The sequence below is a fragment of the Phyllostomus hastatus genome, unplaced genomic scaffold (genome assembly GCF_019186645.2).
Source record: "Phyllostomus hastatus isolate PE091 unplaced genomic scaffold, TTU_PhHast_1.1 phas_scaffold_78, whole genome shotgun sequence".
Taxonomy (NCBI): Eukaryota; Metazoa; Chordata; class Mammalia; order Chiroptera; family Phyllostomidae; genus Phyllostomus; species Phyllostomus hastatus.
In genome coordinates, this window is record NW_025334041.1 from 42492119 (window position 1) to 42518874 (window position 26756).

At 33.2% G+C, this 26756-nt stretch overlaps 1 protein-coding gene and 1 pseudogene across 2 annotated transcripts in view; one reads left to right on the forward strand and one right to left on the reverse strand.

Annotated features, from left to right (window-relative positions):
* Positions 1-26756, forward strand: part of MAGI2 (membrane associated guanylate kinase, WW and PDZ domain containing 2) — a 1385030-nt gene that overhangs the window by 78429 nt on the left and 1279845 nt on the right. The window lies entirely within an intron of this gene.
* LOC123812329 lies at positions 14734-14851 on the reverse strand (annotated as a pseudogene).

Below are 26756 nucleotides of genomic sequence, written 5' to 3' on the forward strand. Positions count from 1 at the left end.
GTAGAAGGCTAAAAATGACTTATATCTAACTGGTGTGTGCTATTATTTTGATGAGAATGATTAAATGCCTTACTCTGGGATTTTTTTGTTGTTGTATCTGTTATTTCCTATTTTTTGTTGTAGACACTCATTTTTCCAAAATCAAGTCACTATCACTAATTGTTCCCTCCAGTGATGCTTGTCTGCTGCTGATGTTCTAAACCAATTGATGTTGATGTTACATTGGTTCCAATTATATTTTGTTTGCCCTTGAAGTTTTTTGGCTGCCCATCTTGTGCTTGATTGCATTCCTCACCTCATGAAACAGCTGCTTTGGCATTCTTTTTCTTATTTTTCATTTGCTTCACTTGCTGAAATGTAAAAACTTGGCTTCATTGTCAATATTTTAATAGTGTTCAGAAGCATCATTATTGATTTTGATATAGATGCTATTTGATAATGGATGGCAATGAATCTTGTCCCCAAGCTGAAAATGCTTTTAAAAATGAATCTAAATCTCTTGCCATTAGAAGTCCTTGGGAGGCCATCATTTCATAAGACAGCTGTGTAGTTTGAAGCTGGAGGCTAGTAGTGCTACAATTTTTCATGTTTCCTGTTGTAGAGCTGAATCATGTAATTTTTCTTCAGTTGGTAGGTGACATGCCTGTGATAATTTAATAGTTGAGTGGACTTCATTTGTAATTTTGCTTTGGAGGATCAATGTAACTCTCATTTTGCAGACCAGACCTAAAAAAATCTAACTTTTTAAATGTGTAGTTGTTACTTATTAAGAAGTGTATTTTTAAAAAGGATGATGAGCAAAACATGAAACTTAAAAGAAGTTTTTTAAAAAATATTTGAAAAAATAATATTTGGAAGAAGCTTTTCTCCCCAAACCTCTATAGTACTTTAATTTACATCTCATAATCTTTCTTTCATATGTTATTCTTCCCTCTTAATAGACTGTACCAAACAGAGGAACAGGTATTTAGTAATATTTATATTTCCCAAAGCAAATACCCAGTAAGACATGGCGAGTAACTATTATTTTTATTGATTATATGTGTTATATTATATATGCATATATATGAGATAATACATATATTATATGTATTGTATATTAAGATATACAGTTGAAATCCATGAACTGATAGCTTGCTAATCTAAGACCTATGAGAATTATATCAAAAGTATACTCTGGATATACAATAAAAAATATTTTCTTAGGTAAATATGTGAGGTGATGGATATGATAATTAACTGATAATGCAATATAATCATCCTGTATACTTTATAATAGCTTACAAGTTTTTAAATTATATTTCAATATAGCTGGAAATAAATAAGATTTATAAGCTAATAATGTAATAGATTATAGAACAAAATAATTTTAGCAGAATAATTTAAACCACTAATAAAATTTTGTTCATTAATTTTCTCAAGTCACCTGAAGCATATATATTCAATAAGACCATTGCTTGGAAGCAGTCTTAGAATAAGTTGAAAACAATATTTATTTTAAATATTCAATTTTTATTATTTTTTAAAATATATTTTATTTATTATGCTATTACAATTGTCCCATTTTTTCCTCCCCTTTATTCCCTTTGACCCTTCACCCCCCCTCCCACTAGCATTCCCTCCACTTAATTCATGTCCATGGGTCATACATTTAAGTTATTTGGCTTCTCCATTTCCTATACTATTCTTAATCTCCCCCTATCTATTTTGCACCTACCAATTATGCTTCTTATTTCCTGTACCTTTACCCTCTTTCTCCCCAACCCCAATGATAACCCTCCATGTTATCTCCATTTCTGTGATTCTGTTCTTGTTCTAGTTGTTTGCTTAGTTTGTTTTCCTTTTTGTTTTTGTTTTAGGTTCAGTTGTTGATAGTAGTGAGTTTGTTGTCATTTTACTGTTCATACCTTTGATCTTCTTCTTTTTTGTAAATAAGTCCCTTTAACATTTCATATATTAAAGGGCTTGGTAATGATGAACTCCTTTAACTTGACCTTATCTGGGAAGCACTTTATTGGCCTTTCCATTCTAAATGATAGCTTTGCTGGATAGAGTAATCTTGGATGGAGGTCCTTGCCTTTCATGACTTTGAATACTTCTTTCTAGCTTTTTCTTGCCTGCAAGCCTTCTTTTGAGAAATCAAAAGATAGTCTAATGGGAACTCCTTTGTAGGTAACTGCTTTTCTTTTGCTGTTTTTAAGATTCTCTCCTTGTTAATCTTGGCTAATGTAATTATGATGTATCTTGGTGTGTGCTTCCTTGGGTCCAGCTTCTTTGGAACTCTCTGACCTTCCTGGACTTCCTGGAAGTCTATTTCCTTTGCCAGATTGGTGCAGTTCTCCCTCATTATTTTTTCAAGTAAGTTTTCAATTTCTTGCTCTTCTCCTTCTGGCACCCCTATGATTTGGATTTTGGAATGTTTAAAGTTGTCCCAGAGGTTCCTAAGCCTCTCCTCATTTTTTTGAATTCTTGTTCTTCATTCTGTTCTGGTTGAATGATTGTTTCTTCCTTTTGTCCCAAATCATTGCTTTGAATCCTGGTTTCCTTCCCTTCACTCTTGGTTCCCTATCTTTTTTTCTTTATTTCACTTTTCATTGCCTTCACACTTTCCTCTATTTTGTGAACATACTTAACCATTTCTGTGAGCGTACTGATTACTATTGTTTTGAACTCTGCATCTGATAGATTAGCTATCTCTTCATTGCTTATTTCTATTTTTGGAGTTTTGATCTGTTTTTTGGGTGGTGGCATATTTCTTTGACTTGGCACATCTGTTATATTGTAAGGGGTGGAGCCTTAGGTATTCTGCAGGACAGGGCTATCCCCTCACTGTGTTGTGGCACTGTATGTGGGGGATGGGTATGAGAGGGAACAGTGTCACTTGCTCAGCTCTCAGCAGGCTTTCAGTCATTTCTCCTGCTACCCACAAGCAAATTGGGCCCTTCTGGTTGTGATTCCTGGGTGGGTAGGTTTGTGTATGTTCCAGGACTCCGTGGGTTTCTCCAAGGAACTCTCCTATGAGGCTAGGATTTTCCTCCCACCACCACAACCCCCACAAGTTTTTCCAGTCAGAGGTTTTGAGGCTTTCTTTTCCCATGCTGGAACCCTGGGTTTTGAGGTCTGTCTTACTCCCCAGTTATACCTCCCAGTTTGTCCACATACAACTGTGGGACCTCCTGGTCTTCCAGCCACTGCCTTGCTGCATGTCCTCTCTGCCTCATCTGCCCATATCTACCCCTTCTACCAGTCTGGCTGAATGTGTTTTCTTTAACTCCTTGGTTGTCAGACTTCCATACAGTTCAATTTTCTGGCAGTTTTGGTTATTTTCTGTTTTTAAATTTGTTGTTGTCCTTGTTTTGGTTGTTTAAGGAGGCAAAGTGTATTTACCTATGCCTCTATTTTGACCAGAAGCCCCCTAAATATTTTAAATATTAAAATTCAAGCCCATTTTTTAAATGTTCCTATTTGAAATCTCTCAATTATTTAAATTGATCTTACCCCATATACCATGAATTCCTATACTCTGTTTTACTGCTGCTTTCTAGATTCCTCGGTGTTTGTTGTATTTAGTGTGGTATTTAGTCAAGTCCCACTGAAGTATCAAGTCAAACACTAAGAATAATTAGAGTTGTCTATCTTACTTCACAAGATTATCATGAAAAGTCAAATGAGCTAATGTGTATAAAATTGACTTTGGGGAAATATGTATCATATATACTTGAGCTTTGCTATTAGAGTATGTGAGTGATAAACTGAAGAATAAGGCTATTTTCATGTGTTGGTAATCTTTGTAGCTCATTCCTTTTGGTTTTATTTTAGGTTTTCTAGCTATACTTACACAGTAGGAATAATGTTCTCCTAAAGTAGTATCCAGTTCTACTGCCAGAAGTGTCACCACTTATAAACATGATACATGGTGGCTTGATGAGCAATTGTTGGTAGAGCCAGGTTTACACTCTGAGTATGCAATTTAGTAACCTTACCCCAAAATACATTTCTGATGAGACTTCGAATTTTACATTTCATTTGATTATATTGAATGAAATTATAGTCAATACTCTGCATTTACTTTCCCTAAATCTTATTTTTCCCAGCTGTATTGAGGTATAATGACAAATAAAATTGAAAGATATTTGAAGTGTACAAGGTGAAGATTTGAGTACATTATGAGTTAATTAACATATCTATAACCTCATCTATTTTTCTTTTTTTCTGTAGCAATAACATCTAAGTCCTACTCTAGCAGTAAATTTCAATGATGAAATATAGTCTTATCAACTGTAGCCACCATGGTATACATTACATCCTCAGACCCTATGTGTCTTATCACTGAACGTTTGCACTCATTACCCAATGTCTATATCCCTCACTCCTAGCCCCTGACAACCACTTTTCTTCTTTCTGCTTCTACATATTTGGCCTTTTTAAACTTTATTTTTATTACTTTTAAATTCCACACCTAAGTGAGTTCATATAGTATTTGTCTTTGTCTGGCTTATTTCACTTAACTTAATACACTCAAGTTTTAAACATATTGTGACAAATGGCATAATTTTCTTCTTATGATTGAATAATATCATTCATGTTTGTGTGTGTATCATGTTTTCTTTATCCATCAGCCAACTGACCTGTAGGTTGTTTTCATGTCTTAACTATTGTAAATAGTACTGCAGTGAACATGTGGGAGCTATAGTTCTTCAAGATAGGGATTTTGTTTTCTTTGGATATATACCTAAAAGTGAAATTACTGAATCATATAATAGTTCTATTTTTAATATTTTAAACAACTTCTGTACTGTTTTCCATTGTGTCTATACCAATTTACATTCCTCCAGCAGTACACAAATATTTCCTTTTCTCTACATCCTCACCAATAATTATTATCTCTTGTCTTTGGGTAATAGCCTTTCTAACAGCCTTTCTAACAACTTAGCCTTTCTAAGCTGAAGTGCTATCTCATTGTAGTAAATTTTCCTTTTATATTTTACATTTATAATTATGATCCCTTCTGAGTTAATTTTTGTATAAATTTTAGATCAGGGTTTATTTATCTTTGTCTAAGGCTGTCCAGTTGCTTCAGCACCATTTTTAAAAAGTCTATTCTTCCCCCATTGATTTACTTTTTCACCTTTGGAAAAAAAATCAGTTGAGCATGTTTGTGCAGATCTATTTCTAGGTTCTGTGTCTTGGTCCATTGACCTATTTATTTATCCATTCGCCAACACATTGTCTTGGTTGCTATAGTTATATACAACTTTAGGAGTAAGAAAACTGATTCCTCTCTATTCTTTGTCAAGATTGATTTAGGTATTCTAGAGCCTGTGTTGTTCTGTACACACTTTAAAATAGATTGAATTTTGATAAGAATTTGGAGAACAGACATCTTTACAACGTTGTCTTTTAATTCACAGAGTGTGTGTCTCCTTTTTTATTTTATCAACATTTTGTAATTTTCAGTATACATATCCTGCATATGATTTTAAGTGTATACTTAAGAATTTCATTTTACTTGAAGCAATTAAAATTGTATTATTTTTAATTTGGGTTTCCATATGTTTATTGTTAGTAGATAGAAATGCAATTAATTTTTGCATGTTAATTTTGTATCCTGCAACCTTGATGAAGTCATTGGTTCTTAAGATTTTTTGCACATTATTTGGGATTTTCTATGTGGACAATCTGTCACCTCTAAATGGAGACAATTTCATTTTTTTTATCTAATCTATGGATTTTATCTGATCTTACAGGTTTAATCTTACCTAATCTCCTTTTTTTTTACTTATTACATCCAAAACTTATAGTACTATGTTTTAAAAAATGACAAAGACATCCTTGTCTCAGTCTTAATATTAGGGATGACTCTTCATTCTTTCATTCTTAAATATGGTGCTAGTTTTTGTTTTATGTAAATATGTTTTATCAAAATAATGCCACTCTGTTCCTAACTTGTTGAGAGTTTTTATTATCAAGGAGCAATAGATTTTATGAAAGCCTTTTTCTACATCCATTACTGTGATCATGCTTTTTTCATTTTTAGCTTGCTGATATGGTATATTATATCCATTGATTCTTTTTAATATTGAGTTAGCCTTTCATACTTAGAATAAATTGCACTTGGGCATAGTGTATAATTATTTTGATTGTTGGATTCAATTTGTTAATTGGTTAAGATTCTTACATCTAAGTTTATAACAAATAATGGCCTATAGCTTTCATTTTGTCTTATTTTGGACTTATTAATTTCATAAAATAAATTTGAATGTATTCTCTTCTATTTTCTGGAATAGATTGGTTAAAATTGGTGTGAATTCTTTAAATGTTTAGTGAATTCTGAAGTGAAACAACTGTACTTTTTAAATATGTTTTAAAATCTTTAATTCAATTACCTTTAAGGTTATAGAGGTATTTAAATTTTCTGTTTCAACTGATTGAGTTTGGTAGTTTACAGTTTTTAAAGAATTGGTCCATTTCTTTTAACTTGTCAGTCAAATTTATTAGCATAAAATTGCATCCCCATACTATCTGTTTAATCCTACAGTATCTGTAATGACATTCTGTGTTATTTTTGATATGGAACAATTTCAACAATTTCATTGAATTTTTTCAAAGAACAAAATACTGATTTTTCTCTATTGTTTTCTTATTTCAGCTTTGTTTTTCTTTTCTTATATTTATTATTTTCTTCTTTCTGTTTTGGGGATTTGTTTTGCTCTTTTTTTCCTCTAGAATCTTTGTTATTGTACTGAGACTTCTCCTCATTTCTAAATTTGGTGCTATAAATTTCCTTCTTAGCACAGCTTTAGCTCCACCCCCCCCCCAAATTTTAATATGCTGTGTTTTTGTTTTCATGGATCCCTTTGATCCATGGGTTATTTAGAGGTTTGTTGTTTAAATTTCCATATATTTCTAGACTTGCTTTTTTTCTTTCTGTTATTGATTTCTAGTTTGACTACATAATTTTTAAAGAACACTCTGTATGATTCAGTTTTTTAAAATTTGCTGAAGTTTTCTGGATGGAGTCTCTCTCTCTCTCTCTCTCTCTTCCCTCTCACCTCCGCCCCCCGGTCTCCCTCTCCCTGCTACGTCCTTTGTATCCTTGCTGGTTTTCTGTCTAGTAGATCTATTGGTTACTGAGATGGGAGTGTAGTTGGGGAGTTATAGTTATGGACTTGTCTATTTGTCATTTCAGCTTTCTTGTTTTTATGTATTTGAGGCTACATTGATTGGTACATATGCATTTAGGGTCATTGTGTCTTTTTCATAGAAAAACATTATCGAGTAGCCCTCTATCTATGTTATTTTTTTTTCTTGATATTTTACCACTTAATTGATATTACTTGTTTTCTATTTGGATTTTGGTAGTACTCATTTCTCTATTTCTTGTTTTTTGCCTTTCTGAGGCTACTTGAACTTTTTTTAATATTTCAATTTAATTTATTTATAGTGCTTTTGAATTGGTCTCTTTGCCTAGTTTCATAAGGGGTTCTCTGGTTGTTACTATATATGTGACTTGTAACAATGTACTTTATCAACATTTTACTGTCTTTAGTGAAGCATGGACACTTTATTTTCACTTAGCTGCTTTTACTGACTCCACTTTTAAAGATCATAAGGAGAGTTACATGTTATATTGTGATTTTAATAATCAAATATTAGTTATAAATTCATGATAAAAAAGTAGTAGATTATATATACCTGTATTTCTACTCATTTCATTTGTCTTTTTTCTTTTCTATTACTCTAGGCTCCTTTCTTTTATAATTTCCTTTCTTTTTGAAGATACATTTTAAGCCAATTTTCAAAAGTAGGTCAGCTAGTAATAAGTTCTTACAGTTTTTCTTCATCATGAATGTTTTAATTTTACCTTTTATGAAAGATAGGTTTATGAGACATAAAATTTGTGATTGATACTTTTTTTCTTTTAGCACTTCAAGAATAGTGTGTCACTTCTTGTTGATTTCCAGTTTCAAACAAGAAAGCCAGTTATCTGAATTGTAACTTCCCTATCAGTAACATCATTTATTTTTCAGGATTGTTTCTTTGTCTTTCATTCTAAAAAATTAGATTATGATCTCTTGACATGGATTTCTTTGGGTTTACCTTCATTTAAACTCACTGAGCTTCTTGGATTTGTAGATTTTTGTCTTTTATCAAATTTTGGTAGTTTTCAGCCATTTTTTAAAATACTTATTCAGTCTCCTTCTCTTCTCCTTCTGGGACTCTTATGCTATGAATGTTGGATCTCTTATTTTTGACCCAAAGTTGCTGAGACTGTTCTCCCCCTGCTGTCTCCACACCCTGGTTTATTTTTTATGTGTTGTTTAAGTTGGATAAATTCTATTTTCTGTCCTCAAGTTTCCTAATTCTATTCTCTCTTTTTGCCCTCTACTATTGAGCCCATGCAAGGACATTTTTATTTCTGTTATTGTGTTTTTAGTTATATAATTTCTATTTGATGTTTTCAAATAGCTTCTTGCTGATATTTTACATACTGTCATTTGTATCAAGATAATTGGTAATGGATTCTGTAAGCATTTTTATGACTCTGCTTTAAAATCTTCATCAGACCATTTGAACAACTGATTCATCTCAATATTGACATCAGTTGATTATTTTTTCTCTTCCAAGTTATGATTTTTTGGCTCTTGGTATGATGAATCATTTCCTATTATATCTTGGATACTTTGTCTAATATATTATTGGATTATATATACTTTCTCAGTCGTTTAATTTAGCTGGAAGTTACCATTTTTAAGTCTTGCATATGCATAATGACCTACATTTGTCAGCTGCATTTCCAGTGCCATTTTAATTTCAGAGTCTTTACAGTGTTATTATGGTGTGCTTGGTTTACCTAGTGCCACTGGGGCTCTCACTGGTTCTTACTGCTGCTGCCTGAGGTAGTAAAAGTGATTTCCCCTGGATGGGTCTCTAAGTTTCTCTCAGTGGAGCAGGTTTTGCAGCAGGAGCCCCTTACCCAAACATTCCCCACCCCAGCTACTGCCCTGTTGTCTCTGGGTGGATGAGGAGATCCAAAGGCCCATGGGGACAAAGGGGTTTCCTGGACTAAGTCATTTGCTGTGACTGGGTTCATTTTTCCTCTTCTGTCTGCCTGATCTTGTAAAGACATTGATTCAATACTTTGTAACGTTTGTCTACAAATTGCTTCATACATTGAATCTCCCTAATTTCTGAAGCATGACACTCTTTCTCCTTGGAGTACAGACTTTTTAATTACCAAACACAAGTGAGGATGCCTTGGAAAAGCCAGACAACATTCAGCAATTATTATAAAGGTAAAACTAGTGCTGAAAGGCTGGAGTTGATTTGCATTAAAATAGAATTCAGAAAAAAAATCTTTTTATTTTTAAGTACATAACATGAGACAATTTCTTGTTTAATCAAATACACAGTGTGCTTTTACAATGGTTTTTAAGAGTGTGTGTGTGTGTGTGTGTGTGTGTGTGTATTATTAGGTAGGAGAAGAGGAAGCAAAAGTCGAAATGACAATAGCCGAAAGATGTTTTTGTAAATAAAATTTCTTCATGTGGGGATCAAGGTGCTCAGATTAAGTATGTATTCCTTTTAAATATGTATCCATAATTTCATATTCTGTAGCATATTGTCAAGGCTCACCTATTATGATACAAATCAAGGTCTTGAACAAAAAGAATTGACTCAATTTGAAATAGATAAGTATTTAATTAAGAAATCTAGCTGAATAGCTTTATTTGTATAAATTTTATGGTTTGTAAGTTTATTCATGCATATAGTCATATTTAGTTACATCAAAATATGTGGGAGGCAAGGATGGTGTCAATAGATATATTTTCACAAGTTAAAACTAAAACTCAGGGAGGTTTGTGGCTTTTTCAATATTTGTAAGCTACTAAATGGCAATGATGGGGACATGTACTTACATCTTGTTTTAAGTTTGTGGTAAGTGATAGAGCACCATTTCTTAAAGATTGCTTTAAGCCAAAATGCTCATTTTGGACAGGAACAGAACGACATGACTTGATGACTTCCATAGATTTTTTCCAGTTTCTCTTAGCTTATGTATTCAACTTTTCTAACAATTAACTAAAGCTGGGTGCTTGCTTCACTTAATTTTTTAAAATCTGAAGTTAAAAATAAAACTGGGGCAGTCTTAGGATAGAATACCAAAGTGATGGCACTTATTTTTATTTGCTTATTTTTATTTTCTAACAGAACAAATGGCTTCCTTGATAGGCAAACAACTTTTGAGGCTCAGCATAATTGTAGCCAAGATTTAAACACTATTTCTGAGCTGGCAGCTAACTCTGCTCTGTACCTGAATAAAATGCCTAGTTCAGTGAGCAAAACTTAACACAGTGTCACTTTGAAGATAGAGTCCTGTATCCCAGGGTGCATTGTCAACAAGCTTGATAAAATAGTTTCGATGCCTTGACTATCTTTTTAGTTGTACTTTGACTTTTGAGTCCTCTGGGTAATCTTTACTAATCTGAGGAAATCACAGCTTCTGGCTATTCTGAACTGTTTGAGTAGTTAAACAAGCCTGAATGTCAGATTTTCAATCTACAAAATGAGTGAAATCACCTCAGGAATTTTTTTCTAATACTCATTGTAATCATCTCTAGATTTAAACTTGAGGGTTATAGACAGACAGTGTTGGACATTTAAATGTGAGAATTTCTATTTTGGCTGAGAGGCAAAATTGGAATTTGTTAGACTTTTCTTCACCTAGTATTGCACCCAAGGAGTATTACTTGTTGATTTACAGAGTAATCTCTTTAATTGAGGAGAGCCCCATGGCAAAGCCCACGGTGATGTGCTGTGTGTTTTGTCCTGTGTTCTGTCATGCTGTAGGTTACAACAAAGTTTTATCAAACACAGTGACACATTGTTTATTTCTTAAATTATAGAAATAAGTTCTTCTCTGATTGTTTTATCTTTTTTGTCTGTCATTGGCAATATTATAGTCAGTTTTTCCATACTTCACAAAGTACTTTAGATAGTATCACTTAATATTAAATAGTGCTTATTTTTCTTTTTGATTTTTTAAAGGTCAATACAATGTAAAGTCTTTGGAAGTAAGTTTCTTGGATCAACATTTCTTCCCAGAAAAATAAAATAATGCTGTGAATATGAAATGTTTTAGTGTTTTTATTTCAAACACTTTACTTTTTTTCTTAATGTTTAAATTGTAAATAATAATTCTGCAATGATAATGACTTGCTGAAGATACATGTGGCTCCAATCTTCTTTTTAGTCCTGATTGCTGATACAGATTATTGTCAGGCCTGAGAGATCTGTAACACAGCAGGTAATTCATTAGTAATTCCAGGATAACAACTCAACAGAAGATCATTTGAATACAAGGATTTGTTAAGTTTTAACTGTCTCTATAATGCATGCAAGATATTAAATCCCTAGATACTCTATGTTTTTTGCTTCATGAATTAAAACTATGATCAAATAACCCATTTTAGATATTACTATTAAACAACTCTTATGAATACTCTTGTCTAAATTTAACAGGCAATACAAAATTATGTCCTTTAAGCAAGGTGGACACTGTATGTGTAGGTTTTTAATTTCTGGTAATTTCTTGGGATATCCTCTGCAATGTCACCTTATATAATTTAATTTAATTTTTAAAAGGACATGTATTTATATGTTTCTATATAGGCATGATCATATATAAAGACAGTATATTGTTTACAAGAGTCAGAAAGTACTAGTCTCTTAAATATGTTAATTTAGTCTTCCAAAATAAGAAGTTTGACCCTTTTGATACCCTCTTAATACATTTATATATCGGACAATTGTTTTTGTATATACATATATTTATATTTAATTTGGCAAATACAAAAAAAATCATGGAAGTGACAAACACACTGTGTGAAGGTCACAACTTTTAATTGTTGTTTGATTAAGCTACTGACTCAAATTTAACCAAAGCAGTAATGTCTTTCTTCTGTTTTGATTGGAAGTTCTGCATTCTTTCCAGTAGCACTCACTTGCTTCTTTGAACATAGATCCAATTTTAAATGTATACTCCAAACACTACTAGAAAGTAAAGAAAAACATAAAGCTGGTGGCTAAAAGGCCACAGAGATCAATAGAAAAACGTCTCACACTTTAGTGATTTTTCCTATCTCTTCCTCTCCTGGTATTTTTGCAGTTCCTTTCTCTTGGAACACATTTAAGTTTCTGAGTATTCATTTCCTCCACTTTAACATGGAGATATTAATAGAACTTACCTCCTAGTGGATAAGAGAATGGAATAAGTTAATGTATGTAAAAGTGCTCAACATACCAAACACTAATCCTGGCATACTTGAAGGATTTAACAGAATTGATTCACTGGCATTATTATACAGTTTGAAAGACTCTGCTCCTAATTCTAGAACTCTTGCAAAAATCTAAAATTCAGCTACTATGAGTAGCTCTTGGTAGAGCTTATAGTTGTAAACTGGATTCTGTAAGTTGAATTCTCTTGAATCTAAACATTTTAGATTTAATCCCAACCTTATCTGCTGGAATAAGGGTCTCAGGTCTGAAGCTGATGAACCTACCTTTTTTGTAAATAATAATAATTTTTTAAAATATGATAAAGATAAATACCATATGATATCATCTATAAGAAGAATCTAATGAAGAAAATAAGCTAATGAACAAAATATAACCACAGGCATGGAAACGTGGAACAGACTGAAAGTGACTAGAAGGGAAGGGGGAGGGGGATAATGGTGGACAGAGGGGAAGGGACTAGACAAAGAACACAGATGAATGACCCAGGGGCATGGACAATAGTGTGGGAGTTGACTGTGGGAGTAGGGGTGAGAATGGGGGAAACAGAGGATAGCAACGGGGTGAAAATTGGGACAACTGTAATGGAATAACAATAAAAAATGATTAAAAAAAGAAATTGTATCATACGTGATGGGGTACACTGTTGAGTTCTCAGTAATAGATCTATGGGAACAGGACTCCCAGGACGAGCAGGGTGTGGACAGCCAGATTGTAAACTCCATCCCTCTGTCTCAGGTCTCCTGGAAATTCTTAAGCAGAATCTGAGTACATTTTTATTTTTTTCCTTACCTTAGTACATTATCCTTGATTTTGAAGAGAGGGGAAGCAAGGGAGAGAGAGAGGAAGAGAATCATCAATATTAATGAGACATTGATTGGTTGCCTCTCATAGGATCAGAGACCGAACCTGCAACCTAGGCATGTGGCCTGACCAGGAATCAAACCTGTAACCTTTTGGTTTATGGGAGGATGCTCCAACCAAGTGAGCCACACCAGCCAGAACCTGAACATATTTTTAACTATCTTTTTGAACCACCTGGAAGCCTTAGCTAGATGACTTCTGAGACTTTTTTATTAGGCTATTACCAGTCCTTAGCAGGTTCTAGGAACTCAGAGCTTTTCCAAAGATGTGTTTTAGAAATCACCAACAGAATGTTTTAGTGATTTTCACTTGACTAACCACCATTTCCAAAATTGCCACTCAGTTAGTATTTTCCCAAGCGATACAAAACTGTTTGCATATACTTCAAGTCATCCATGTCTAGCTTTTCATAAGTTCTGAAACATTCTAAGCTTTGTGACAGTTTATAAAAATTCAAAGGTTTATTTTGGTAGTCCTATAAGCATGAAGAGTTGCTAAATGTGTTTTTTGCTACAGATAGTGATGCTTCACTTATTTTCTAACAATAATAGGTGCATTCTTTCTATCTCTAATTTATATATAGTTTTATCTTACTGCTTCTGTGCTGCAGAAAAGTATCAGAATCCCAGAAAAGAAGGACTTCATTTCAATGAAAACAAAACATAACTAATTACTGTGATTTTGATTTCAATAGATTAATATAGTTAATCTACTTCCATATGTCCTATGACCATACTAGTTTGAATCACTGAGAACAGTGAAATATTTGACTTTTAAATTACTGATCACAGTACCTGGCACTTTAAAATATTGAAATGACAAGAAGAAAGATTTAAGGTACATATCAATCCATAAGTGCTTTGACTTTTGAATTCTGCAGCACAGTCCAATCTGTGTTCCTTAGACATTGTCTGTCTTTCACATTGAAATGCTTTTAAAGATTGGAAATATTCCACAAATTATAATTTGTTCATTTTCACAATACCAGAACTTAATTTGATGTTTTAATAATTTTAATTTAAACATCTATTTCAACTGAAACTGATAAATTTGACATGCTATAGTAATTCATCTATAGTAGTTACATAATTATGCCTAGAATAACCTGTACCCTTTATAATTTTTCTCATGCATGCATAAATATTAAGTAAATTGCTAAATTTTTCTTCCAAACATTCTTTTCATTGAGAAATACCTACATGCTAGTGAGTGGCAAATCTGAAATAACTGTGATGATACAATTATGAAGTGACTTCTGTTATACCTAATTGTAATTAAAGTTTGTGAAGAAAAAATTGTAACTTTAAGTAAATTTTAACAGATTATAAGTTAAACTAAATTCACCTATAATATTTTCATTCACTATAAATTCTAGTTACTTTAATGTAGACTGAATTCTTTAAGTCTAATATGTTGAAATGTCATATATATAGAATTCAGATAATCCTCTAATATCAACAGTAGATTCTAAAATTTCTGTTTACATTTTTATATTAGTGTATACTAGTTATTTGTTTATATAATATTTTTTAGTTTTAGAATCAAACAGTGTTTTATTTTTAAATCTTATGTAAATCTTTAGGTATACAGAATATTGCATACTAAAACTTACCTAGTAAAGCTGTGTTTCAATAAATAAAATCCATTAATTATACTACACTTGATCTTAACCAAAAGGCCGAGAAGTGATAAAATCCATTAATTATACAAAAATACTTTAGAACTTTTTTGATGAGATGTTTAAAATTGGTTTATTCACTTATTTTATACAATCAACTAAGCAAAGGAACACAATTTTTTGAGGACTTTTTCTGAGTTACATTTTTTTAAATAAACAAAAATATTTAATAATAACTTATCAGTAACAACCGAAGCATTTAGAACTCAATGAAAAAAAAAACAAAGAAAAGTGATTCTTAATCTGAATTCAAAATTTTAATAGGAAAAAATGACTTCATTAAACCATATCCTTGAATCTTCCTTAAGATTAATCCTAATGTCAATTTATTTTTTACTCAGCCCATCTTCTTACATATTTATTTAAGTGTCTACCACACAAAAATTTAGAGGAGGATGTAAGCCAAGAATTCTTTTCCTTAATCTTTTTATATCTATATTTAAAACAGTACTGTAATGTGAGAGAGGGATTGATTTTGGAGATTAATTGTAAAACAGGAAAATTGGACAAGGTACTACTTACATTCTCTTAGTAATTTTGTTCCTTATAATATTAATCATGTTTAAATTCTATATTACAAAATATTTTTGAAAAGTAAAATAAATTATGTGCTTGTTTAAGGATTCATTGTAGAAGGCTTAGTGTATGAGGTTGAAGAGCAAAAACTCAGAGTTCCGGCCAAGATGGAGGCGTAGGTAGAAACCCTTTGCTTCCTCACACAACTGGAAGGAGGATAACAACCAATCTAAAATCAACAAACAATCAAAAGTTCCAGAAAATCAAACTGCGTGGAACTCTGACAACCAAGGAATTAAAGACAAAATCAACCAGAACAACCAGACCAGTAAGGCGGCAGACTGCACTGACTGACCCAGAAAAAATGAAGAGAGGAGGCAGAGGTGTGGGGCTGGTGGCTGAGCTCAGTGGGTTGTGTGAGAGGGGCTGACTTAAGGGGAATACTGAAACTCAGAGATGACTGTGGGCTAGGGCTGGGATTGCCTCTGTGGGAGTTTCTCCCAGTCTCACACAAGAGAGAGGAGCAGGCAAGCTGCACAGTTCCCTCTCTGGCCCTTCCCCCACAGGCAGCGCAGCAAAGAGAGTTGCCCTGGCTGGGTGAATAACTAAGGCTCTGCCCCCTACAAACTATCAGCTGTACCAAGACAAAGAACTATGGCCCAAATGAAAGAACAGAGAAAAACCTCAGAACTAAGTGATGAGGAGATTGCCAACCTATCTGATGGAGAATTTAAAGCCCTAGTAATCAAAATACTCACAGAACTGATTGAGCTTCGTTGAAAAATGAAAGAACAAATGAAAGATACCCAAAATGAAATAAAGCAAAATATTCAGGGAACCAACAGTGACAAGAAGGAAACCAGGATTCAGAGCAACGATATGAAACATAAGGAAGAGATAAACATCCAACTGGATCAGACAAAGAAACAAGAATCCAAAAAAATGAAGAAAGGCTGAGGATTTTCTGGGACAACTTGAAATGTTCCAATATCTGAATTATAGGTGTGCCAGAAGAAGAAGAACAGGAAGAAATTGAAAACTTGTTTGAACAAATAATGAAGGAGAACTTCCCCAATCTGGTGAAGGAAATAGACTTCCAGGAAGTGCAGGAAGCCCAGGGAGTCCCAAAGAAGTTGGACCCAAAGAGGAACACACCAAGGCACATCATTCTTAAATTACCCAAGATTAAAGACAAAGACAAAATCGTAAAAGAAGCAAGAGGAAAGGAGAGAGTTACCTACAAAGGGGTGCCCATTAGGATAGCTGATTTCTCAAGAGAAACCTTACAGGCAGGAAGGACCTGGAAAGAAGTATTTGAAGTCATGAAAAGCAAGGACCTACATCCAAAATTACTTTATCCAGTGAAGCTTTCATTTAAAATGGAAGGGCAGATGAAGTGTTTCCCAGACAAGGTCAAGTTAAAGGAGTTCATCATCACCAATTTCATTATTACATGAAGTGTTAAAGGGACTTAGAAAAAGAAGCTCAAAAATATGAACAGCAAAATAACAATAAACTCACAACTATCAACAAATGAACCTGAAAGAAAAGAAAAACAACAAAAATAAAAACTAAGCAAACAACCAGAACAGGAACAGAATCAGAGAAACAGATACCACATGGAGGGAGTTCAGTGGGTAGGGGGAAGACAGGGATTGGGGGGGAGGTATGGGGAAGAAGAAACATAATTAGTAGGCATAAAATAGACAGGAAGAGATGAAAAATGGTATAGGAAACAGAGGACTCGAAGAACTTATATGTACAACCCATGGACATGAACTAAGGGTTGGGGGAATGCTGGAAAGTTGGGGGGGGGACAGGGTGGAGGGGGAATAAGGGGGAAAAACTGGGAAAACTGTAATAGCAAAATCAATAAAAATACTTCAAAATAAAAAATAGCCCTGGCTGACGTAGCTCAGTGGATTGAGCTCGGTCTGCAAACCAGGCATCGCAGGTTTGATTCCTAGTCAGGGCACATGCTTAGGTTGTAGGTCATGACCCCCAGCAACCACACATTGATGTTTCTCTCTCTCTCTCTCTCTCTCTCTCTCTTTCTATCTCCCTTCCATCCCTAAAAATAAATAAATAAAATCTTTATAAATAAATAAATGAATGAATGAATGAATGAATAAATAAATAAATTAATTAATTTTAAAACGTAGAAACAAACAAAGAAACTGTTCTGAGTATCAGCTGAGTACCTCCAGAGGAAAGCTACCATGCACACAGTGGACCTCCTGGTTTAGAGCTACGTTGTGTCACAGTTCTCAGAGTATCTGTGGATGATTAACTGACGCTAACGAAAATCTTGTACAATCGCATTGTTTTATTATCTTATACTTGTGTTTTATATATTTCTCTTTTTCTTTTAATGTTTGCACTGCTTTATTTGAACTCTTTTGTCTTTACAGTTCATACTCTTGGAAGAAGGGGTTTTTTGGGGGAATTAAGATGAAAAGTTCAGGGTGTAAAGGGGTCTAAAAGGCAATGAAAAAACACAATAAAGATAAAAAAATTTTAAAAAGACAAAAAACTCGGATTCTAACAAGTTGTTGCATTATTACTAGATAATTGAGACAATTTGCATGTCCCTGGCATTAATGTAAATATTAGGCTGAACAAATTATCAGGAACCACAACTATTAAATCTTTGGAGTACTGTGTACATACTATAGTAACATGTTGGGTTTTGTCTTTTTAATTTTATTACATGACTCCCTACACTTATGGATTAGTCTTATTTTATGTCTCATTTGATCTACTATGAGTGTGAATTGTAAAATGCCTACTACATGATTTTGATTTCATATTCTAGGTTTCAGCATCAGCTTCTATAGCTTAAGTTGAGGAAAGAAAACATAATTGATTAAATTCCTTTTGTATGACAAGAACTATGCTAGACCATGCATCTTTTGTCTTTTGTGATATATGTGAGTATTCTCACTTCACAGGTGAAGAAACAGACTCTGAGTTTTAAATACCTAGCCCAAGGTCACAGAGCAGTTAAATGATAGAGTTGGGATAAAAAAGACACAATATTATTAGGATAAAAAACAATATTATTGACTCTAAAGCTTATTCTATTTCACTCTAATCAAGAGGGAAAAACAGAATTTTTAATGAATGCCATAAGCAGAAATGTAGTATTCTTCATTGAAAGGTCAGTAGACTGTAGCAGTTAGAAGCATAGATTATGGATCCATGCTACCTAGGTTTGATTCTTAGCACTGCCACCATTAAGCCATGGGACCTTTGAGCAAGTTACTCAACCTTTCTGGACTCAGTTTTTTATATGTAGAGTGAAGATAAGAATAGCATCTATAACATAGAGTGCTGTGAGAATTAAATATGCTTGGCACATATTAAATATTATTATAATTAATTATTGTTATTAATTTTAATTAGAAGAGTCTTTGAAGGTCATGTTATTTAACCTCTTTTTTCCTAAGTAAGAGGCTAAAACCCTGAGAAGAGGAATGATTTGCCCATGGTTACAAAGCAAGACAGAAACAACATCCAATTTTTCTAATTTCCAATTTAGTATTTTATTCTTTAAGCAAAAACAACACTCAGAAGATAATGAATGCTGATGTTCTATTTATAATTTACTTGTATTATTTTATGAATCCCTAAATAAGCCTTTTTTAATATGCTTATCCCTACTGAGAAATAATATCACTTAATTGTAAAGTTTTGTGGATATTGACAAAAATAATGAATCAACAATTTATGAATATACTGCTCTTTTTGTAAGTCTATAAATTTCAGAATAGCCTCTTTTATGTACAAATAAAATAATACATGGGAATGTTAAATGAAAAATGATGGTAAAATTATTTTACTTAAAAGGTAAGAGATGTCTTTTTTAAGCTAAAGAATTTAAGGCTTCTTGAATATTTATCAAAATTAATGATGTGGACCCGAGTTTGTTACTCTCATCTGTTATTTTAAGTGGATTGACTTTCTCTGCATAGCACATTTTGTTCTAAAAGAGAAAAGAATGCATTGATTAATGTACATATATTTTATATTGTTAAAGTTTCAAAAATGATAAAACTCTGTTTTCACAACAGATTAGAAATATTTTCCTTCTGGAAAAAATAATGAACCACATAAATATAAAACTCAAAAGTGGCTGTAAATGGTGAATGTTCCACTTCTCTTGAAAAGATTTTTCTCTGATGGAAGAAACAAGCAGAAAATTTATCTGTTTGACTTGTGTAAACTTAGTGAATAGTTTTTGAACTTCCTTTCACATCTGTATTCAGCACACAAATTACTGAGGACTTTTTATATGTAAGGCAGTATGCTAGTTGGTGCAGACACTGCAATTAATAAAGCCATAGCTTTGACCATCAAGGACATTACAAGGATGTGATATAAGCGTGTTGCTTAGTTACCAATACGAACTGAAATTATCTAATAGCATTGAATAGTTTGATTAATAAATACAATAGAGATAAGACAATCTGAGCATTTATATTTATTAAATGATCTGCCCTTATTACCATATTCTCATTACATTAAATACTATCAGAGGCATAGTTGATATTCACTTCAAAAGCAGTTGTAATTTATTTTATTTGTGTAATTAAACTGTAAGAGCTGTTGTGCATTGAAACAGAGTTATCTTATATCTTGTATAAGATAACTTATATGACAACATTTTGCTATAGGGCAAGCAAATAAAACATTTCAAGAAATGCAAGTAATCTCTTAATTAGACATTGTTCACAGATTGTGACAATGCTTATTTATTTCATTAATAAAACTGTGTCTTATTTTCCTATTTATTTTTATCAAGTGTACCATGTTACTATTCTTGTTCTTACATTTTTATAATAAACTATGTGCCAACTAACACATTTTAAATCATACATTACAGTATAGATTCCCTCTGATAATTTCTAACAATAATTTATTGTCATCAGAGTATGCTTTATATATATATATATGAATATATATAAAATGATGCTGGCTGATATCAAAACTTCTAAATAATATTGTAATAATATTTTTACTTAAGATTTTTGTAAGATATGATTTTGAGGCAGTTTACCTTAGAATTAGGTATATGTCCATTCATAAACAATATATACATGAACTATTGTCAAATAAAAACTGTACTTATATTTTATTCATGTTTTCATTTTTTATGTTTCTCAAACTTCTCAGCCAAAGTCTAGAGGGATAAACAGGGTATAGCTCTAAACAATCCCTTCAGTTTTATGATGTTAAAGGGAAAAAGTCAGTTTCTCTGGGTGGGGAGACCAGTCTGTTGGAAATACAGAAATGGAGCTCAAGGAAAAGATACAAGGTAGGAGAGACCAGACAAAAAACCAGAGCTTGAAGGGTGAGATAATCCATGCACAGTATAGACCTTGTTGAAAACCTAAGAGGAAAAATGAATCCCTCAGAGGGCATGAAACTGTGGAGACAAGCAATTTCTTAAGGTCGGGATGATCCCCAGTGGAGCAGAGGTAACACACAAAGAGTCATTGGGTTTATGGAAAAACAGAAGGGCGTATGTTTAAGGTGATTAAGGCAGCATTGAGTAGGGGGAAATGAAAATATTTAGTGTTGCTCACGTGTCAAATAATTTTTTAAGATTTTTTTTTATTTATTTTTAGAGAGAGAAGGGAGGGAGAAAGGGAGAGAGAGAGAAACATCAATGTGCGGTTGCTAGGGGTCGTGGCCTGCAACCTAGGCATGTGCCCTGACTGGGAATCGAACCTGCGATGCCTGGTTCACAGCCCATGCTCAATCCACTGAGCTATGCCAGCCAGGGCACATGTCAAATAATTTGATAAAATTATAATGAATTAATAGTTGGTTTTACATCAGGATCAGATCAATATTTTGGTTTAATGTACTATTTATTGTTCTTCAAGATGCTTATGTGATAGACAATAAGTTATTAATTATTTCAAACAGCTAATGCTTATGGGACAGAGTTTTTGTCAAATAAAAAGTTTTTAAACCATGCCAGGGTAAAATGAAAATGATACAGATTAAGAAATTATCCATTTAATATAAGAAAGATGAGGATTATTGGGGTCAAGAAGTAATGGGTTTAAGCAATCTGATAATATTATGAAGAATTAAATATTATAGGCCACAGATAAAGAAGTGACACTATTTACCAGGTAACTGAGAACAAGTGACTGAGGAAGTTAAAGTGATCTGAGGTCTCTGTGATCACATTAGATCTACTACAGCAATTTATTTGTGTTCACTTTCATAGATGCAGATATAATGAGTAATAACCACTTACATGGGAAATATCTCTTGCCCTCAAGTGCTGGAAAACGTACTCACACACATGTTCTCACAAGCCAGTGTATATCTGTGTGAACCAATAGCTCTATGAAAGCAGAGGGAAAGATCATTTCTGCTTAGGGAAACCAGGTAAGGTGTGAGGAAAGGTTTCACATAGGATCCTGGCCACGGAGATGGTTAAGTACTCCAACAGTAATAAACTTGAGGAGAAGTGAAAGTCCCAGGAAGGTAGAGGCTTTAGCAAACTGTGAGTTGAGTGGAAATGAGATGCACAGACTTTGTTTAGCACATAAGTGGATGAGGGAGCTGGAGAAAGACTAAGTGGAGGTTGCAGAGGGCCTTCCTTGAGTGCTTGGAAAAATATTAGTGCTTCATTGTGTCAGCAGTACTGAGCAGTGGAAAGCAGGATGACAGTGCTATTCAGGGAGATTTCTCTTACCATAAGTCTAAATAGAGAATGTGAAAAAAAAAAAGCTCATGGTAAAGTGTTATTATCTTAAATAATGTACTCTGAAAATGAAACCTTAACAGGAGACCGATTTTTCTGTGAGGTGAAATGTTGGTAAAAAATCATATGAGTATCTGCCAGGACAATTAAAAAGTAAATCTCCTTGTGTTAATAAGTGATTTGCTAATGACAGTAGAAATATAAACATAAAGTGCTTTGAGAGAAAGACTATGAGAAAATGAAATGAAAACAAAAACAAAAAACAAACAAAAAATACATGTTCTTACTTGCTAATAAGGACAGAATGGCAACATCGGAAAAACCACAGTGGTATTATTATTCCCTTAAGTAAGGGAATCCGTTCAATGGATTCAATCCATTCAATTTTTGTTCATCCATTCAATTTAGGAAATGTCTATTCCTTTGACTAGTTACATGCAAGAATAGTTTTAAAATTAGAAAAAATGTACAAATCATTTACCATAAGCATTCAAATAATGAAAATCATTGCCAAATCATTTGATATTAGTCATATTTTTCAGCACCTCTTCACATTTGGCAATTTCCTATACAGCCATGGAAATAATGGATAAAAGTGTTTTTTTTGGCTGGGAAATAACTGATTCAACTTGAATGAAAATCTTGAACTCAGACACACTTAAGATTCTGGTCATGACTATATATATATATATAAAGCTGCTACTGTCACATGGAATCCTCAGAACCAAGAAATAACTGAAATTCAAAGGTTTATTTTTAAGATAGACTCCTTTTTTCATAATTCTTAAGTTTTTAAGAATGCATCCAGGAACCAAACATGAAAAGTTCTCAGTTCTCAAACTTAGCTAATTCAGTTAATAGCATTTTTTCCCCTCTGCCTCAAGAGAACATCAAAACCCAAGCTCCAGACCTAGTTTCTTCTCTTCTGGTGTTCATACATGTATTAGTTCTCTGGGGCTGCTGTAACAAACTAGCACAAGCTGAGTGCCTTAAATAACAGACATTTCTTTTCTTACAGTTCTGAAATTCCAAAGTCAAAGTGTTGGCAGGGTCAGTTTTTCCTACGGGTTGTAAGAAAAAATCTCTGCCATGCCCTTTATCTAGCTTCTGGTCGCTTGATGGAAGTCTTTGGCATTATTGGCATATAGTAGCATCACCTTGATCTCTGACTTCATCTTCACATAGAGTGTTGCCTGTGTATGTGTACCTGTCCACTTTTCCTCTTTCAGTAAATTTACTGGTGGTTTTGGATTGGTGTCCACCCTACTTAGTATGATCTCATCCTAAGAAATTAGGAAAATGCATCCTAATTTATTATGCATTTTCTTACCAGTGAAGGAGACAGTGTCTGTGTTATTCTGTGATTTTTTGTGTGTGTACCTACAGGTAGTTGCTACTTCCCCAGTTCCAATTTATCTTATATATAATTCATTTAGTCCTCACACTGTTAGTTACCTCATTTACAAAATCAAGAAGTAATACCAATTCAGTTCTAAACTTACTCTCAGATCTAAGACTTTATAATTTAAGAATCTATACAGTCTATCATTTAACATTAAATCTCTGTATAAAGCCAATCAGACATGGCAGGCTTTTTCACAGATAAATAGATGGAAGATTGGTAAACTTAGTGTTTTTTTTAAATCTGTCAGTGCTGACAGATAGCTAAGTGATTCTTAATCACTTATTTGATTTTATAATTCATACTATAACTGTGAAAAATAGTTTTAATAAAGAAGTGACCTATTGAAAATAAAATCTAGTTAAAAGGTAATTTAAAGGTAATTTAATTTCTATAAGATGTATAAGGAACTATTAGCATTGATTAATTAAGGGAACAGGGTTGGGAAATGAGGGAGAGTGAACATTTTTGACTTTAATGTTTTTAAAAAATAGAGTATACATTTATTTCACCACTGAAAAAAACTAATTAGGCAGTTTGGGGGCCACTGCTATTTTTTTATAGAAATGACATCAGGCTGATGAAAATCAAGAATAATATGCATAAACGTTGCCCCCATATAGACTCATAGAAGCAAGAAGTCAAATGTAAAAGTGTCTGTGAAGTCCAACAATCAATTTGTCAGTATCCTGTCCTAACATTCAAAATGCTCTCTCATGATCTTCAGTAAAGAGACTAGTGTTTTGAAGATGGATGGGAAGTAAAATAAAAGAGCATCCCAAGAGAATCAAAACAATATGTGGTACTTGGTATCTGAGTTGACCTAATTACCACAAGCAGATGAGTGACTGAATATATCTAGATTACCTGGACCCACAGATGGAAAGAATTATCTTGCACTCTTTTTCAGTGGCTCTCTGATGAAATTGTGTGATAGAAAAAAATATATAAATAGCCTACAAACAAAACCTGTCCTGGCATTCACTGAGAGATAAAATCAATTTTGTTAGTTCTTTTATAAGAGATATTACAACACAGAATATAGCCTGTCCTCAGCTATAGTTTTGTAAAAGATATACTTTGTTTCAATAGGCATTTCTTTTATTGAGAATATAATAGTACTGAGAGCATAATGCTCTGTCTTAACACAAGGAAGTTGCTCTTGCATGCAATGGAAAACAAGGCCAAGGCCTTTCGCTTTCTGATGATCCAACTTCTGCAGGGTTTAAGTGGAAGAATTGAAAAATCTGGCTCATTAATATATTCATTAGATTGCCTTGCAATGTATTTAAATGTGTAAGGCATGTGAGATCTGGAAAAAAAGGAACCTCATAGGTAAACATGCCCTCTGTTGAGTTTCCACTGGAAATCAACCTCTATTGCCTAGAAGTTCAGTATCTTGTTCATGATCTTATGCTTAGAACCAGAATTAAATCCAGGACCATTTAACACCAAACATTTATTATCCATTGGGTATTTCTTCCTAATGGAAGAATTAAAATAATTTTCTCTTACCTTAAGTCTATTTCATGTTTTTCTTGGTCAGTGCTTATAACATAAGTACTATATACCAAAATTTACCTTCTATGTAACTCTAGATTTAAGGGTCTTTATACTAGTTTTGTGTTGCTGAATGTAGACAAATCATGAAGTTCACTGAACATGGTTGATAAATAGCAGTTATAATACTTTTGAATTCATGTGGTTAGATTTGTCTCACTCAGTAGGTTATGATTTTCAGAAGATGATTCAATATGTGACTTTGCAAAATCTACAAAATAGATAAAGGATTCTCTGGTGTCCAGGACATGTGTTGGTCCCTTCCTTGAGGCTTTAGGTCAATGGCCATCCCAGAGATGCAAGCTTGGATAAGGATTTATGATAAATGGATGAAGATCTTAAGTCGTAAAGCTTGGAAAACAGTTAAGAAATTGCCGCCCCCCCCCACCACCACCAATACATGCCTCCACCTTTCCCCACCATACACGTACTTGTGTGCAAAATCAAGTGTACAATTTGTCAAGGAAAATTCAAACCTTTCAATAGACAAATAATAAAAAAAAAGAACTGGTATACAATCGATACAAACATAGTATTAGATAAAAATGTGAAGGGGAACAGCAAAGTTGTTAGCAAAAAAAAAAGAACGTGAAAAAAATGTTGCTGAAAAGCAGCTATGTCAGTTGCGACCTACATTTTTACTAGGTATTTAAAATTTTACTTTGGTGGTTTCCAACACAATATTGAAGGGGATGATGCTATCCAACTTCAAGACTTACTATAAAGCTACAGTAATTAAAAACAGCATGATACTGATGAATAAATAGACAAACAGATCAATGGAACAGAATAGAGAGACAGAAATAGACCCTCATAAATATAGTCAACTGATCTTTGACAAAGGAGCACAGGCAGTACAATACAGGAGAAATAGTCTCTTCAACAAATAGAACAGGAAACACTGGACATCCATGCGCAGAAATGTGAATATGGACACATACTTTACACCTTTTACAGATATTAACTCAAAGTGGATTAATAGAATAACAGAATAACACAGGAGAAAACGTAAGTGGCCTTGGGTACAGTGATGACTTTTTAGATAAAACACCAAAGGAACCATCTATAAAAGAAATCATTGATAAGCTGAACTTCATTAACATTACTTCTACTCTGCAAAAGACAGTATCAAGAAAATTATAAGACAAGCCTAAGCCCAAAAGAAAATATTTACAAAAGATGTATCTGAGAAAGGACTATTATCCAAAATATAAAAAGAACCCTTAAAACTCAACAATAAGAAAACAGACAACTCTGTTAAAAATGGGCCAAATATCTTAATAGACAGATCACCAAAGGAGATATATAGATGGCCAATAAACATATGAGAAGATGCTCTACTCATATATCACTAGGGAAATACAAAGTAAAACAGCAACGAGATACCATCATACATCTGTTAGAACGGCCAAGATCCAGAACACTACTAACACCAAATGCTGACAAGGATATGCAGAAACAGTAACTCTTATTCATTGTTGAGTCAAATACAAAATGCACAGCCACTTTGAAAGACAGTTTGGTGATACCTTGGAAACTAAATGTATCTATACCATATGATCCAGCAATCACAATCCTTGCTGTTTAACTCCCAAATTAAAAACTTATATTCACACAAAAATATACACATGGTTGTTTATTGCAGCATTTTTCAAAATTGCCAAAACTTGAAGCAACCAAGATATCTTTTAGTGATGAATGGATAAATAAAA